This window comes from Pleurodeles waltl, chromosome 1_2 (assembly GCF_031143425.1).
Source record: "Pleurodeles waltl isolate 20211129_DDA chromosome 1_2, aPleWal1.hap1.20221129, whole genome shotgun sequence".
NCBI classification, from domain to species: Eukaryota; Metazoa; Chordata; class Amphibia; order Caudata; family Salamandridae; genus Pleurodeles; species Pleurodeles waltl.
Genome location: NC_090437.1, coordinates 147,886,559 through 147,902,432, shown reverse-complemented (window position 1 = coordinate 147,902,432; position 15,874 = coordinate 147,886,559).

The window sequence follows — 15,874 nt, the reverse complement described above, 5'->3', positions numbered from 1 at the left end:
GTCTCTCACCACTGCGCCAGTCCGACGCAGGCCCAGGGCACTGCCACTGCCAGAGCTCAGTCAGGACTCGGATGAGCAGCAGGAAGGGTCAATTACACCATCCCCAACTGGCAGGCGCACCAAGATGCAGGAGGCCAGTTGTCAGCAGACCACAGCACCCCGCAGGATGGCGACAAATGCTGGTGCACAGCAGAATGAGGCAGGTGAGGGCCCCTCCTTCTTTGGTGGGCTGGAAGCAGCTATGTTGCAGCAGCAGCGCCTACAAAACAAAAGGATCCTTGGCTTACAAAAAAATATGCAGCAACATAACACCAACATGGGGGGCCTGCATCGCCAGCTTGAGTGCCTGAATGCTAATATAGAACTGCTGCATGAGGGACAGGTGCAGGCATCGCAGGACACAAGAGAGCTCACTTGTGCTGTGCGTGAACTATGCCAGGAGCTGCGCCATGAGAGGGTGAGCCATCGCAGACAGGAGCGTAGATTCATGAACATGATCGGGGGCTTCTGTCGCTCTGTCAACAGGGTGGCTACTGCAACCTCACTGATTGCACGTCGTACAGTGGCTGCACAGGTGGAGGCAGCACACAGCAGCAGGGATGTGGCTAGCGGACTTGTACAAATCACTAATGTGATTGATAACATCATGGCACAGAGGTCAGCCACACCTAGTGAGCTTGCACTGGGGGATACAGAGGACACTTCCAGCCTCAGCAGTCTAGCTGTACCTGCAATGGACACCAGACGGCGCAGTGCCAGGCACAGCACTGCCACTGAGTCGGACAATCGAGGTGCCAGTGAGGTAACTGGGCACCCGAGTGGTGTGCGTGGCCACAAAAAGTAACTGTAGCAGCCAGAGGGGTAATGTGTTCACTATGACGTAATAGTGCATTATTCTGAACTTCTATTGTCTCTAGTTTTTTCTTTTGCTATTCGTTGAACTAACATTACCTGACATTAAGGTAATAAATTTAATTCACTACAGGTACATTTGTCAGTGCATTTGTGTTATTCATACTTACATCTGAAATGGTTGTGTGTGATGTCAGCACGCCTTTGCCTTACCTCTGCTGCACTGGTACTGTCTGCTGGCTGTAGGGGTGGTATGGGATCATCATCCTTATCAGATTCAGATTCACATATTTCTACAGGTATGCCCCGGGTGGTAGCTATATTGTGCAAGATTGCACAAGTATCCACAATTCTACATGTGGTCTCTGGGCTGTACTGTAGTGCCCCTCCACTTTTGTGGAGGCACCGGAAGCGACTCTTCAGCAGTCCAAAGGTGCACTCCACCACGTTGCGGGTTGCCCTGTGTGCTGCATTGTATCTCCGTTCAGCAGGTGTTGCAGGATTGAGGTAGGGCTTCATCATGTAGGTGCGCACTGCGTAGGCACTGTCTCCTGGAAGGGACAGAGGGTATGATGAGTAACTGAGCCATCTGACATCAGCACGTCATCAATGCGCCGTTGTATAGAGGGACAATACCTAGTAGATATCCTTCTCCAAACTCCCCAGCTAGCAGTCTTGTGTGAATGCCACTATGGCGAAAGATGTACGAATCATGTGTGCTCCCTGGGTACCTGGCCACGAGATCAGTTATGATGTAGGAAGCATTGCAGGTCACCTGTATATTCATTGAATGTTGGTATTTCCGGTCGCGGTACACATACTCTGTGGCTGATGGTGGACAGATTGCAACATGTGTCCCATCTAATGCACCTAGGACTTGGGGAACTGTGCTATCTGGTAAAAATCAATTTTTGTCTGCTGTATATCCTGTGGGGTGTGGGGGAATCTGATGTACTGGTGTAGTTTGCTCAGCATGGAATTGATAAATGCATTGAAAAATCTTGAGAGGGTACTCTGTGAGACCCCTCCAGCTGCTGCTATGACCCCTTGATAGCTCCCTAAGGCGAGTAGGTGGAAGGAGCATAATACCTGCACATGGGTGGGTATGCTGTGAGTCCTTAGTGTTCTGCGCTGCAGTATGGGTTGTAGCTCAGCTATCAGATCAAGTATCATGGCTGAGTTCAACCTATACCTCTCATATATTTCCTGCTCTGTCAGGTTAAAAAGTGTAATGCGCACTCTGAAAATGCGCTCCTGTCTCCTCCTCCCTCTCCTCAAACCTGCCAAGATCCTCATCCTCCTCGCCATGACGTAGAGTGCAGCCATTGTGGAAAAGAGTCTGAGGCATTCGGGGCCTCTTTATATAGGTTGCACCTGGTTACCACCTGGTTTCACTTAGTGGTATTTTGCATGTGCAAAATGCCAATCTGCGAAAAATCGCAATTTGCATTTTTTTGATGCATCGGTTTGCGACTTGGATTTTGCGAATCGCAATTTCCTACTCGCAATTTCCTACTGGAAACACCGAATCGCAAAATGCGACTTGCAAAACCAGGTCACAACACAAAAAATCGAAATTTTTGCAATTTCTTATTTTTGGTCTGCGAATGCCTTTCATGCATCGCAGACCATGTTTTTGCACTCGCAAAAGGCCGATTTTTGCGATTCGCACCGCTTGCGAGTGCAAAAAAGTTTCACACATCTGGCCCATAGTTTGCTATTCTGTGTGTCTACACATCATTATAGAAACATAATTCCACTTTTGTAGATGGTCTTATTTCCTACCACAAGAAAGGTCCCAAAATGCAAAAGGAAACATCAGTATTTGCATTTCAATGAAGTTGGTCCAGGAGACCAGTTTCCAGCCAGGGTGTGATCTCTCTTTTCTAAGAAAGTAAATAGAATGAATAATTAGAGAGACCAGTTTTCCCTATTTCTTATGTTAGAAATGGGGTCTCTAGCTGGCAGTCACTTTGCACCCTGTCCAACTAGGGACCCTCACTCCAGTCAGGGTAAGCGAGATACCCAGCTTAGATAATTCCAAACCACCCTTAGTAGCTTGGCACAAGCAATCAGGCTTATCTCAGAGGCAATGTGTAATGTGTTTTTGCAAACACACTCAGTAACACAGTTAAAACTCCACACCAATTTAGAAAAAATAGCCAATATTTACCTAAATGAAACAAGACCAAAACAACAAAAATACAACATACACAAGCAGAGATATGAATTTTAAAATATGAAATCCCAATAAAAACACTCAGAAACACAATAACTCCAACTGGGGCTATCACAACGTCATTGCTGAGTTATTCCCAACAGTCTGACACCACTCGTGGGGAGGGCGGTGCCTGCAATGGAGTTGGACTGACCCACAGGTACAGTACCTTTGGTAATGAGGAAAAGAAGCCGGTGCATGGAGTTCGGGGGTGAGGCGTTGCTGGATCTGGTGCAGTCTCAGCCCCTTACTGCACAACAGGAGAGGTGATGCAGCATTGAGGAGAGGCGTCAGTTCCTTACAATCCAGTGGGGTCGATGAATCCAGAGGGTCAAGGCACAGTGGGGCTACCTCTTGGAGACACGGCAATGCCAGGGGGCTACAGACGCAGCAGCAGAAATGGATGTCATGGACATTGGTGACATGGTTCTTGGGACTCACAATATTATGGGACTTCAGCGAGGTTGTGGCTGCCTCAGCCTGCCACATCGATTTGGGTCTGCCTACTATTGCAGGGACCACAGCTTTGAGTTGCAGGCAGCAGCACGGAGTCATGCAGCTGCACCGGTTCTGGAGTCATCTGGAGTTGGTGTGCCTGGGTTTCCTTGGTTTCAGGCCCGCTTTCATTCCCAAGAGCCCAGGAACTGGATAGGCACCACTTGGTAAGTCACGGTCCCCAGCAGGAGAACCCAGGTGCTAGCAGGTGACATCTTTGATGTCCCTGAGACTTCCTAACACGAGGCAAGCTCAGTCCAAGCCCTTGAAGAAACTTCACAAGCAGGATTTCAGAAAGCAAAGTCCAGTCCTTACCCTCTCAAGGCAGAAGCAGCAGCATCAGGCCAGCATACCAACAGGCAGAGTGGCAGGTCCTTCTCAAGCATCAAGCTGTGCTCCTTGGCAGAGGCTCCTCTTGATCCAGAAGTAACTGGATTTGTGGGATCGCAGTCCAATACTTATACTTATTTTTGGCTTTGAAGTAGGCAAACTCCAAAGGAAAGTCTTTGTAGTGCACAAGACCCAGCCTCTTCCTTGTCCTTCCCCAGACACACACCAGGGGTTTGGAGACTGTATTGTGAGAGGACAGGCACAGCCCTTTCAAGTGCAGGTGTCAGCTCGTCCTTCCTACTCTAGCCTAGACAGACTCATCAGGAAATGCAGGCCACACCTCACCCCCCTTATTGTCACTGTCTTGAGGGAATTTACAATCAGCCCAACTGTCAGTATGACCCAGGTGTGTATTCAGCAGTCAAGCAGAGGCACAGAATGGTTACGCAAAAATGCCCACTTTTTCAGACAACCTAAAAAACAACTTTACCAAAAACTGTATTTTTAAATTGTGAGTTCAGAGACCCCAAACTCCACATCTCCATCTGCTCCCAATGGGAAAATGCACTTAAAAGAGATTTAAAGGCAGTCCTCGTGTTAACCTATGGGGGGTTTAAAGCTTGCAATAATGAAAAACGAATTTAGCAGCATTCCACTATCAGGACATGTAAAACACACCAGTACATATCCTACTATTTAAATACACTGCACACTGCCCTTGGGGCTACCTAGGACCTATGTTAGGAGTGACTTACATGTAGCAAAAGAGAGGGTTTGGACCTGGCAAGTGGGGGCACCTGCCAGGTCGACTTGGTAATGTGACACTGCACACACAGACACTGCAAGGGCAGGTTTGAGACATGTTTACAGGGCTACTTATGTGGGTGGCTCAATCAGTGCTGCAGGCCTACTAGTAGCATTTGATTTACAAGCTGTGGGCACACACGGTGCACTATACTAGGGACTTACCAGTAAATCAAATTTGCCAATGATGGAAAACTAATTATCAATATAATTTTGACAGAACGCACTTGCACTTTAGCACTTGTAGCAGTGGTAAAGTGCCCAGACTATCACAGGTCTAACACCTTAAGACAGAGCTCCAGGTTCCATGAAGATTAGAGTTTTCTAGACCTTGTTGTTATGTAATGGAGTGCTTTAGAGAACTTCTCCACAGGAACCAATCCTGCTTCCTGCGCAGGCACCCTTGCACTATGGTGCAAAGATTCCTGTGTTGGTGCTAGACAGCATATTGTGCGCCAGTGCAGGGAAAAGACAGGACTGCACCATGCAATGTTAAATATGGCTAAATCCTTCCCTTTCCTTATCACGCAGCACAGAGCAACACGTTGGGTTGCTTAGCTGCATGATTTTTATAAATATGTCCCAAATTTAATTATAGCTGCTGCACTAACTTTATAATTTAAAACTTTTGTCGAATTAAATAAAAGGATAAAAAAGATGCCAATAGTTCATTAAATAAAATGTCAACAATTAGGGAACAACAGTAAAAATGAAATAATACAATACAGTGTAAATAATTTAGGCAAATAAAATAGAAAAGAAGTTAAAATCCTCTGGTACTAAGGTAAATCACAACATAGCCCTATCATGCTGAAGATGTATGAGTGTGTGTGTCTTCGTGTTTCTGCGTGGGGGGTATATGTGTAGGGGTATGTGTATATACACATAGATTTACCCATATTTGTGGTCTGAAGTTATTACATTGTTATTTTTTGTAGTTTTCAATACATAAAAGAAGGTACAAATTCTGTCAGCAACAGAAAACAAGGACATGAAACCCAAGACAGAACAAGGAAACATCTGTATTCTAATATGTCTACCCCATCATTCTGTCTACCAACTCTCTCATTCACTCTGATGTGGTCTAGTTCTTTGTGAGGAAAGCTTGGGCACTGGTAGTTTAGATTCATCTGCGGCTGCTTAAAATTATTGGACGCCTCACAGCAGTATGGCCTGATGTCAGGGCGAGAAGCCCCCCCCCCCACTATTTTATTTATTATTTAAAAAATTTGCCCCTGACATTCAATGGGCTTTCTGCAACCTCTCCTGGTGGGGAGAGGGAGGCGAACTTAAGGTGTGTGTCTAAGGTTGCCTACTGCGCCCCATTGAATTGGGTGGTCTCTGACCTTCTTAGATCCTGACATTTGGCACACTTTCCATGATACTGGGCCTGGTTCAAGTAAATAGGGCTCTATGCCCTCGTATTCAGAGAGAGACTTAGACTTCTGAAATGTTACTTTGACCTAAAAAAAAGTGTAGAACCATTGTCTACCGTAGTAAGTTTCCTAATGTATAAGCTGCCCAGTCATCTGAACTGGTTTTTCCTTTATTGGGGCCCACATCTTTCGATTCTCAGTTAGCATAGATACTTTTGAGTTTTCCCTAGAGTACTCCACAACATCTAAGATGTTTTGGACTATATATGAGCTTGTCTTATCTGAAATACATTGTATTAAAGTAGTCCTACTGCTCCTACCACTGCACACACCCAACCAGGCGCAGTTACCTTTGTTTTCTGCTTGGTTACCATTGTGATGTAGCTGTGAGCCGGACTATTTATAGTAACTCAGAGACGGGTTGTTGAAGGGACGCACTAGAAAGGCAGGTCCGGACTAACAGAAACTTCAAGAAGAGGAGGCCCAGGGAACTAAAGGGGAATAGAAAGACTAGGCTGTCTCATACAGAGAGAACCCCTGCGGAGATCAGCACTCGGCTCAACCCAGCGGGTAAGAGTTAATGAAGGAGCATGTAACAGTTAATCTCTGTGAGCACAGAGGGAGGAGACTAGAAAAGAGCAGACACGGCCGTTTACGGTCAACAAAGTATGGTGGACTGAAGAGAGGACGGGGCGGGGCTTCTGACGAAGGGTACTCAAAATATGGAGGCATATCGAGAGGATCCAAGACACAATGGCACAGACAGACATTAGTGAGGACAGGGAAAACGGCCATACAAACCAATACCCAAAGCCCTTGTCAAGGAATAGAAATCTGCAATACAGGGAGTTGGGACATATGCGAAATAGCAAACTACCTCTAAGGGAAAAGCATTTGCCTCAAGCATCTGCGTGTAACCTAAAGTCACAAGTTTAAATATGGGGGGCTTCACGCCTCCTTATTTTTCCAAGGTGGTCAAAGAGAGTTTGTTGTTAGCAAGTGTTCATTTTTCCACAAACTGAATTAATTGTGTGCTACAGAGATTGTCCCTGCTCTTAATATCATGCATAGGTATGTTGATGGGGAAACAGGAAGAAGGCCAAAGAAAGAGGTGCAAAACATTCCACTGGTCAGCACGGCTGTCCGTTTCCGTTTAGAACAGGGGAGTAAGCTAGTGTTTGCTCCAAAGACGTTTTAGCACCGTAATATAAAAGTAGGATTATGGAGGTAGTAATGTGTTGTGTTGTGATGAACCCTGCTAAGTTTTAAATGTTGTGCTGTGATACTTTGTGTTTGTTATCGTGTTATATTCTGTTGTTTAACTTAGGTATGTGAACATAATGCTTCTGTATTTCCAGCCAAAAGCTTTACATTACTTTAAAGTTCCAATGGCAAGCAACAATTTATCACTGTGTAAGGTGGTGGAAAGTAAAACCAGTATCAACCATTTGCAACAACACTTTTATGATACAAACCTGGTGCACATTGATAGTAAATCTGCCCTTCAGTCTCTGCCACACTTTTGAGCCAACTGGAGACTCAATTAGTTGAAAAGCAGTAGAGTGCTATGGAGCGGGAGTGTGTAATTTTACAACACATAGCTTCATTTGAGCTAGAAAGTAGCTTTAAAATGAAAAAAAGTAGCGCTAGTGCTGCCTTGAATCCCTTTGTATTATAGGGCCATCCCATTGGGCATTCCCCATACCACCAACCCTGGGTTTTCAAGCGACGCGTTAAAATCAACTCAGTAAAAAGGAGATTTGTTTTCTTTTTTACAAGATAGTGTGTGGGCGGTACTTTAGAAACATCTAATGGGGGAACAGTTTTAAACTATGTGTAAGCATAGTAATTTGCACAGTTAGTGTACAATTCCAGTACTAAACATATGCTAGGCAATATGAACACATCTGTCCACTATGGCATTAAAGGTGTGCGTGCATTGGTGCATGTCAGCCTAATAAGCACCAACACAAACAGAGAAAAACAGTTTGTGATGTTCTGTCACTTTCAAGCAGCATTGTGCAGCAACTTTGGTTGATGTGCTGCGTTGTATGAAAAGTTAGTAAATCTGCCTGAGTCTAAATTTAAAACGCATAGGTTTTGCTTTATGTGTTACAGCCCCGTGAATGTAAAATCCGAGTGGTTGCAGACTCTATGAATGAATGAATATATGAGCGGGTTTGTACAGCACACAGCTACTCCCAGGAGTTTCCCGATGCTAATGGCTCAGAAAAAAAGTAGATCTGGCGACCAAGCCATTTAACTGAGAAGAGAGGTTTTTAAAGCTTTACGGAAGCGTGGTTCAGGAGAGATAGGGGAAGTAAATTCCATTCACCACTAACCACTACCACAAAGGACCTGCGCGAAGAGGAGGATCTCTGTTTTATCTGCGTTACATAACAGATGTTTTTTTCTCAGCCAAAGCAGAGTGGCAGGTTTTCAATGCCTCAGCTGTATTGCAGGAAGAAGGGTCGGGGTCAGACAACGCAGAGTGGCAGGTTTTATAGTGCAGGAAGAAGGGTCGGGGTCGACTCTTGGGAGAAGCTGGGTATGTTCGTTGTAGGAGACAGTGTTAATGCCAAAATAGTCTATTAGCTTAGCCAAGGTAACCAAATAGATGTCAAACAGTGCATGGTCCACAGCAAAGCCCAGAGGCACCTGGAGGGCAAACTTCCAAGCCAATGACACATAAGGAGGTAGCCACACTTCTTGTTCTCTCTCCTCAAGGAAGTATTTTAGCCATCCCCAGGCCATTCCACAAATGCCTGCCTCAGTGCCTCAGTGAGGCATTGTAATTGAATGCCGCTGACAAGTCCAGTAGTATGAGACCACCACTTTCTATTTTTTTCTTTATAATTTCCATTTTAGGAAAAAACATAATGGGTTGTGCATAACAAAAATGAAATTAACATTGCCAATAAACATTTTAAAACAGGGTCATGAAGTCTATCTTTAAAAAAATCAGAGAATATGAATATTAAGTCAGTACAGGATAGATTTGTTTCTATGAAGGTAGAAGTTTTAGGAGCGGAGTTTGACTAGCGGTGGCAGCCGCAAATCTCATTGGCAGAGGGTGGTGGGGGGGGGGCGGGACAGCTGCCTGCCGCCTCGCTCCTCTGCTCTTCTGACGGTGTCCCAGCAGTCCCTGGAACATCATTACAGGCTTTCCACGTAATCCTGGTGCAAAAACTAGCATGAGAGCAGTGCCAGGATTGGTCTGAATAGCTTGATCGGCCACTGTGCAGTTACACAGCCAGGTTGGTGAAACCCAAGAGTGCATGTGCCGGCCAAACATACATGTGCACTTAAGTGCACTCCACTCCCCTCCTCCCTCTCCCATGGCCCAGCCATGCCCCCATATGTTGCAATATAATTTTATTTTGCAGCTGCTGGCTTATCTGGGGGGGGCGACGCTGCTCCGCCTTTGCAAAGTAGCCACCCCTGTATGACTCCTTTCCGCTTTCAGTAAGGAGCCCCAGGTTTTTCTCTTCGCTTAGCGTGTCTCTGTTCAGAACCAGGGCAAATACCATAAAGCATCTCTAAAATTGGAATGATAAATTGTCTACTGTATGAAAGTAATACGAAAATATTTCTGTGGGGGATAGTTCTGTGACATACTCAGTTTTTTTAAATTGTACTTGGAGTGCAGACACCCGATAAAAACAATGTTAAATAGGACTGTATAAATATAAAAAAAACACTGCAAGACGTATCAGAGGATATTATGTCTATGAACAAAAAAACATTAGGTTCAAACTTAGGGCCTATAAGGCTGAATGCATCGATTTCAACACAAAATGTGAACTATTTTAGATGTCTGCAGCTAAGTCCGTTCTTCACAGTGAGCCAGCAAGAAACAAATAGTCCACCTTATGTATTCATGTCTCATTAGCCAATGTTGATTATACGATCTACAAAGGGAGTAACTCCATTGCAAAGTATACTGGAGCACACATATTGAGTAATAAAAAAACTGATGTGTAAGTAAAGTAGAGCTAGAGCTGCTGACATTAGAATTGTGGAACCAGGTTAGAATCCCAGCCTCCACTCAACATCGTGTAATTTTGGGCAAATTAGTTGATGCCCCGTGTCAAAAAATGTGTAATGTCTGCTTTTCTTGTAAAGTGCTCTACTGACCTCGAGCCTAGTTCGTGATATATAAAACTGCAAAAAAAGCAGAGGTTGGACATTAATCTGGGTAAATGTGTGGTGTTAAATTGATGAGTGAAAGAAGCCAGTGCACAAGATGATTTGGAGAAGTGAGCAGGGGCGGCTCCTCCGTTAGGGCGGAGGGAGCATCGCTCCCTCCTCCCCACAACCAGCAGAAGCTGCAAACCTTTCAAAACAAAAGGATAACGAACTATGTTTATTAACCTTTGGTTGTGAAAGGGGACTTCTGGGGTGATCTGGATGAGGGGAGTGCACTGTGCACTCCACTCAGTGTGCATGTGTGTTTGGCCTGCCATCTCGGGCTGGCCAAACACACATGCACAGTGTGCTCTCTCCAGCCTGGCACTGTGTTGCCGGGCAGGAGAGAGGAGACACAGGCTTCCAGTCTGCCTGGGAGTGCCATGGATGGGCCCTCCCAGCCACTCCTAATGCTGCTCTGAGCAGCACTAGGATTGGCCGCAGGGCGGGCTCGGAGTCTGTGCCTGCATCTAGGACGGAAAGCGGAGCAGCGCAGGTTGGCAGATCAGGTAAGTTTTTAATTTTTTTAAATGTATTAAATGACCCTACTGCTCCCCCCTCTCCACCTCCCTCCTTCCGTCCTGTGTGCTACACCTGCCCCACCCTTTGTGAGTGCAGCAACTGGAAGTGAAAGCTATATCTAGGGAACTTAATGAGAGACCCCTCTTTGAACACTGTAGCAACAGTATGTAAATATGAAGAGAGAAGAAAGCAGATGTATTCTGAGATTGTTAGGTAGTCAGACTACACTATTTCAACAGGAGTGCAAGTGAGCTGGCAAAAACAGAGCCTTTTGAATTGAGGTTTGTGAGAAAACAGGGCTGATTGCAGAGGCCCCCTGATTTTTTGCTTTCTGTGGGATTTAATATAACTTGTTCAGGTTACAGAGTTTTAAACTTTACATGAAAAGTTGTCAACTTCAGCCCTGCAGGGTTTTTGCTGCTTTGCTCTGATTGGCCAGCCTCTGGCAGCCTGGCCAGGCTGCATGGATGAGGTGTGAAGTGGCCTGGCTCAAGACAAAGAGATGTGCCTGGGGAAGGAGATCTCCACTCAGCAGATGGGGAAGCAGGAAGGGCTGCCAAACGGGTCTTCAAAGGCAGGGAAGGATATTTGGAGCAACCCAGCAACACCCTCACATCCTGCAAACCCAGACAAATAGGTGCCCCCTTGATTAGATTAGGAGAGGGCAGGAGAGGGCTGTGTTTAGGATTGTTAGCCACACCAGTGGGTGGGCTCAGCCAGATGTAACCTCCAAAAATAACTTTCAGCCATGACGGATTTTTGAGGACTGTTGCTCCCTGGGATTGATTTTTGCCACACTTCCCAGGAAGTGGTCATCACAGGGGAAAGGACCCTGCCCCTGATCGGAGAACCAGGACCCCCCTGTTTTTCACCCAGGAGCAAGGATAAAACTGGCAGACCTGCACCCACACCTCAGATCCCTATCAGATTCCAACAAGGAAGAACTACAAAAGAAGAAGGACTGCCCTGCTGGACCCCTGACCTGCACCTGGACATTGCACTCTGGAGGACTGCACCAGCTGACCACTTGGGCTTCCCGAAAGAAGGACTTTGCCTGGCTTCAACTGGTTCAAGGAGGGACTCCCTGTTTGCTACAGGTGAGATCTTGCTAACCAGAGTCCCCTGCACCAACTCTTGAAGAAACCAACCAGCTGACCACTGCCCAGTGGCCAAAAAGGAGTTTGCACCAGGTGCATTCTGGGAGTAGTAGTCTGCACCCCTCAAGGAGCATCTCATAGCTTTTGGAACCTTGGGGTGAGATGTGAACCTCAAAAGACCCTTAAAGGAACATCTGGAAGAAGATCCAGAAGTTTGGCGAACTTTTTTTGGAAAACAGTTCCATAAAGGGACCGACCCACGGCAGCAACTCTAGCTGGCTTGCCTCAACCGCGACCTGGCCTGACTTGCAGGTTCGTCCCGGTGAAGAAAATCTCTGCAAAAGTAACTAAGTCTGAACTTAGGAAGTTGACCGGGACCTCCCAGGCAGTGTTTCCAAAGAGGGCTCCAAGGATGTCAGATCAAGATTCAGTTTTGCCCCGGTGGAAGGATATTCACCTCGAAAAAACAACTAAGTCCGAAGGGAAAAAATCCCCACTGAGGGCTCCCGCGACACGTATCAGAGGGAGAGTTCCAGGAGGTCGGATTGGACTGCCGATTTGGTCCTGTTGAAGAAAATCTCCAGAAAAACAACTAAGTCCTAAGGTAAACTTTTGACGAGGCCTCCCGTTGGGTTTAGCTGAGCCGGGCTCCATTGCGGTCAGCCTGAAACTTTGACTTTGCCCCGGTTGAGGTGCGACCAGATGACCAGATTGGTGCTTTTTGTTTCTTTGCTCTAGAAAGTATGAATTCTTTAAAAATTCAAATCTCTAGTTCCCTTTATCCGATTTTATTTGTTTTGGTGTCATTTTAAAGATAAAAATATAATCTATTTCTATAAATTGGTGTTGGATTTTTATTGTGCTTTGTGTTTTACGTATTTACTGTTTTGTGATTTTTAAATGCTTTACACATATATCTCCTAAGTTAAGCCTTGTCGCTCATTGCCAAGATACCAAGGGTTGAGCTGGGTTTAATTTATTGAGACCTCACTGGTCCTAAGTGGAGGTTAGTGGCCTATTGCTAAGTGTAGGTACTTACCTACCCTTACCAATAACCCATTTTCCAACAAGGTTCATTATAAATACTTTACTCATGTCTATGCAACTTACGTACACATGGTTGACCTGTCACACTTAGGGTGGTCTTCCCCTAAAACCTCGTACCCATTTGTTGGTCTTAGGACTCTGTGCACTTTACCACTGCTATCCAATGCTAAAGTGCTTGTGCTCACTCCCCTAAACATGGTTTGATTGGCATGCACCTGATGGGCATATCTAATTTACTTATAAGGCCACTTTAGAGTGGCATTCCATATACCCAGGGCCTATAAATTAAAAGTAAACAGTCGGCCTGCAGCACGTGTTGTGCTACCCACTTAAGTAGTACTTTAAACTTGCCCCAGGCCTGCCTCTGCAGCCTGAATGACATTTTAAACTGCAATGTTGCCATGCATTTACCCCCCCTTGCAGATCTAAAACTCCCCTTTTATTACACAAATTATACCCTTAAGGTAAGCCATAGATGACTCATGGGGCAGGGTGCTGTGTAATTAAAAGATTGGGCATGTACTTTCAAGTTTTACATGTCTTAGTTGTGAAAACTCCTAAATTAGTTTTTCACTATTGTGAGGCCTACCTCTCCCATAGGATAACATTGGGGATTCCTTATTACATTTAATACACTGTAATTTCCAATTAGGAGCAAGTGGGTATGTCATGTTTCGTGTCTATGGGATTTTAATGAGAAAACCTCTTTAGTGGTACAGTCAAACTTTTCATTACAATTTTGAAAATGCCACCTTTAGAAAGAAGGCATTTTGCTGCCCATTGTGCTTGTAGTCTGACTTGGGTCACATGACTGGATGTTGCTGAGAGTTAGACTTTGTGAATTTCTCCCAGGCAGTGACACAATAGAGGGGTTAGGTATGCCTCAAACGGCTATCTGCTGGCAGGTTGGGATCTGGCAGAGCTGAGCACAGCCCCACTTGCAGCTGAATAGTGTGTTCTGCCTTCAAGCAAAGGCCAAGTCTTAAAACTTAAGACTTGTACAAATTTTGGCCATTTCTAGGAGGAGACCGGGACCAACCTGCTCGCATACATGCATGAGGCGCATCGCTTCACAGATTGCTTTGTGGGTTCTCCTGCTATATTCTTCTTTGTAGTAGCAAATCCTTTTCAGTGGTGCTTCGCCAAAGGGGTATCTGGCCTTGTGCAACTGTCTTCAGCTACAGCTCTCTGCCTCCACCCACTGGAGATTTCGAACTTCTATTTCAGAGACTAAGGGCCTAAATTAGATCTTGACAGAATTACAGCTGTCCTGCTGTGGCGGCGGTTCCATGTACTCTGTCAAGCCGGCGGAGTTTCTGACCGTTGTATTTACATGTATTGCAGCTGAACTGCCGACTGCCTCGATGGAGTGCTCGTCCTAACCGTCAGGCTGGTGAACTCCCGCCAATAATTTTTAGATGTTACAGTTTTGCAGGCGTTGTTCTGGCAGCAGATTGCTGACGGAGGTAGACTGTTGCAAATGCCAATATACATTGGCAGTGGCCAGAGCTAAAAGGCAAGGAACACTTACCCCATGTACACATACAATACATACAACACACTACATACACACCATGATCCTTTGCCATTCGACCACAACACAACATGTACATGCAGAAAACACACAATGCCATACATCCTAAAACACAACATACACACTATTGATACTACAACCACATACAGCACAACCACAACTACCAACACAATTGCACACTCATCTTCACGAACACACTTACACAAAAGCACTACATACATCACAACAACAACCACACTCACTTGAAAGTTGCACACAGCAAAACAACACACAACCAACCATACACAACGAACATCAGACCCACATGCCAATTGCACACATATAGATACAAGCACATCATCCACACCAGCTCCCTCTGCCTCAACCAGCCAATTCACTCACAACCCTCTCAAGTAACAGCTTTGAGGTGCAATATATGTGCCCAATAGATACTCATTCATGAGGAGGACACCCCAGGGCTGTAGGCAGGAGACAAGTGAGGGGCAACACAGCCAGGGGAAAGTTTATCATCCAAACATTTTTTATTGTCTAAATATGGTATACATGGCCACAATACTATACATAAGAGAAGGAGTACACGTATAATGACTTTGAGCCCAAATTTCACACAGTGTGTCCCACATTATGTATGGCTGTACAAATCATTGTGTCATTGGAATTGAATTGTTGTTCAAGTGATGTGCATTTACAATTGAAAACACTATATTACACTTACCGGTCCCATTGCAAAGTGCACACATGCACATAGTTTAAAATTGTGATGGTCTTTTTATTTTGGTGCAAGCATGAATACTTTTACCAAAATAAAAATTGTGTATGTCATTGATTTTTGTAGTGTAAAGGTGTGACTCCATTAATGTCTGACACAAATGTGTTAGACATATTTTTAAAACATTACTGTGGCACTTGTATTGCTGCACAGGCCCGAGCTAATGCGAAGTGACCACACAACGTACACAAGTAATGCAGAAGGCTTACCTTCAAGTCCAGTGACGACAGGGGACATGTGTCCTCCATGGTCCAGTGGCAGCTGCAACGCCAGGTCTCGTCACGTCAGGTACTGTCGAAACAGGAAGTGGAAACAGGCAAAAAGATGAGTTTTTACCTTTCCCCCTTCCAAGTAGCCAACGGTGGTGTGGAGGATTCCCCCCACAGTTGGCTTGGCAGGAAGGCACTTTGTGATTGGCTTGATGGGAATAGTGGCTGGAGTCTTGCCACCAGCTTCCATTTCCAACTGCGCTGTCGATGTGGTCAATATTTTCTGGTGGAGTCGGCAGGACTTGGGCAGTTTTCGCCTACGGCCATCACCTAAATAAAGCAGGAGGACCGCCAACGCAGTGGACAGGTTTCCTGACAGGAAACCTATGACTGGACCATTATCACCAAGATCTAAATCATGCCCTAAGTCTGA